Below are 2,409 nucleotides of genomic sequence, written 5' to 3' on the forward strand. Positions count from 1 at the left end.
ACACACACACACACACACACACACACACACACACACACACACACACATGATTTCCATGCTGCTAGATACTCAAGCAAAGTACAGGTGACACCTAAGGTTTCACCTGGTGAACACATTAAAAGCTTATACTTTGTCTTTTTGTCACAAGAAAAAAAAAACATGCCACCAAAAATGCCCCTCTAAAACAGAACAGAGGAGTCAGTTTGGGAAAACTGAGCACATGGAAAAACATTAAACAGGTAATGAGCAAAGGAGAATAAAGACAAATGAAACACAACCTGTAGCACCATGAACTCCAAAGCCTTCCTCTCATTCTCCTTTCTCCTAATTAATTCATAAATCTAACTTAATGAGTTAGCAGCAGCAATAATGGGAAGAAGCCTGTACCACTACTGTAATCTGGTACTGAACAGGCATCAGTTGATGCTACTGTTTTGGTTGCTACTACTTCAACAATGCTGGAGCAAGGCAAACTGGAGATTACCATTGCACAAATAATGATGGCAAGGAACAGTTAGTCATGTCTATGAAGACTCCAAAACAGAGTCCAAGACGCCAAGACCTGGGGATTCAAACAACTCATAATCTTGTCCTAGGTATCTACTGATTTGCTGAGAAATGGGCTGCAAATCATCCTTAATTATGTCTATTTGGCTGAGAAGCAAATGTCTTAGGAGACAGTTGTGGTGATGAATATTTCTGTATGGACTCCCATACCAGTACATCTGTATCATTTAATATGTTTAATCAATAGTTTTGCCATCTGTAATATTCACCTTATGCTGGAGGTCCTTCCTGATCACCTCAACTGCCAGTGCTCTCCCTGTCCAAACTTCCTTACACTCTTTTTGTACAGATTCTGTATATATTTATATAAGCACACATTGTTTCCCCAATTATAATGTAATTTTCCTGAGAGCAGGGACTGGTTCACTTTTGCCTTATTATCTCCAGTGCATAGCACAGTCCCTGGCACATGGAAGGTGCTTAATAGACACTTGTTGATTGGTTGATTGTATATGATAGACAAAAAAAGCCTGCTCCATCTCATGCTACAATAATGTAGTGAGGACAACAAATTAGATGATATGCATGGATGTGCTTTGGAAGCCAAAATGCCAAATAAAGAAATGAGTGAATTAGGCTGTTAGTAGAAAAAAGTTCACTGCAAACCTAAACACCTGAGTTACTCACAAACCTTCACCATGCATATGCAACATCAAGCTCTTTGGTTAGGTTCCTTTCCCTTTAGTTGCTAGAATATGGCAGGAAATTCAACTCAGAAATCAGAGATGAGGAGCTAAGTGTCCTGTAACATGATGAGGAGCTCTTTAGAAAATGCCTCTTGGGACTTTGAGAAGATTTTTGGAGGATTAGTATGGGGTAAATACTTAGCTACAGTGCAAGAAAACAACCATCAGTTATGATTTAACTAGGGGAGATACTTTTGGACAGCCTGGAAAGTTGATCTCTTGAGAGTGCTGACTTCAGTAAAATCAAAAGGCTCTGGAGTTATGTGACTTTATTCTGCCCCCTCCTCCCACTTTAATCTCATGAAATAAAATTTTCAGAGCTACAATTCTAATTCAATGATGTCAGCAGCAAGAAAAGAAAAGAGGAAATAGCCTCCTTGCTTTTCTTTGCAAAAGACATGCCATAAACCAATTCTAGGCATTTTCACTTGATGTCCCCCTTGCCTGGAATTCTCTCCCTCCTCATTTCCATCTACTGACCTCTTTGGCTTGCTTCAAGTCCCCGATAAAATCCCACCATCTACAAGAAGCCTATTTAGATTCACCTTAATGCTAGTACCTTCCCTCTGATAAATCTTCAATTTGTCAATATGTCATTATGTCACATATCGATATGACAAATCTATTTATGCATGTATCTATCTATCTATCTACATCTTATTTGTTCATAGTTGCTTGCATGTTGTCTCCTCCATTAGACTGTGAGCTCCTGGGGGCAAGGACTCTCTTTTGCCTTTCTTTATATTCCTTAGCATAATGTCTGGCATCATAGTAGGAACTTAATAAATGCTTCTTGTCTGACTGAAATGACCAGTCTTCTCAAATTATTCCTATTTAGCCCAAAATGAAATACCTTAGGAGACTGTCTTGGCAACAAAGGCCCAAGTAGTGGGTTACCTCCATTTTGCTTGGCAAATCTACTTCAGCCTTAGCATGAGGTGTGAAGTCCATACATACCAAGAAAGACCAAGGTAAATTATATTCTTTGAGCCATGTTCTCCTAGCATATGATCTATATTCTGGGGGAGGTGGGGGAGCCCTCTGGAGAGGTGACAATTCCTTCAGGGAATTGGTAGGACATGGAAACACTCATCAAGTAACTAGTTAACTGGTGTCCAAATGGTCTTAGAAGAGTTAACAATATGCTTCTAGACAT

The 2,409-nt window shown here is 39.4% G+C and overlaps 1 protein-coding gene across 1 annotated transcript in view; it reads right to left on the bottom strand.

Annotated features, from left to right (window-relative positions):
* Nucleotides 1–2,409, bottom strand: part of LOC114054192 (microtubule cross-linking factor 1-like) — a 171,616-nt gene that overhangs the window by 67,325 nt on the left and 101,882 nt on the right. The window lies entirely within an intron of this gene.

Source organism: Vombatus ursinus, unplaced genomic scaffold (assembly GCF_900497805.2).
Source record: "Vombatus ursinus unplaced genomic scaffold, bare-nosed wombat genome assembly UNPS02014812.1, whole genome shotgun sequence".
NCBI lineage: Eukaryota > Metazoa > Chordata > Mammalia > Diprotodontia > Vombatidae > Vombatus > Vombatus ursinus.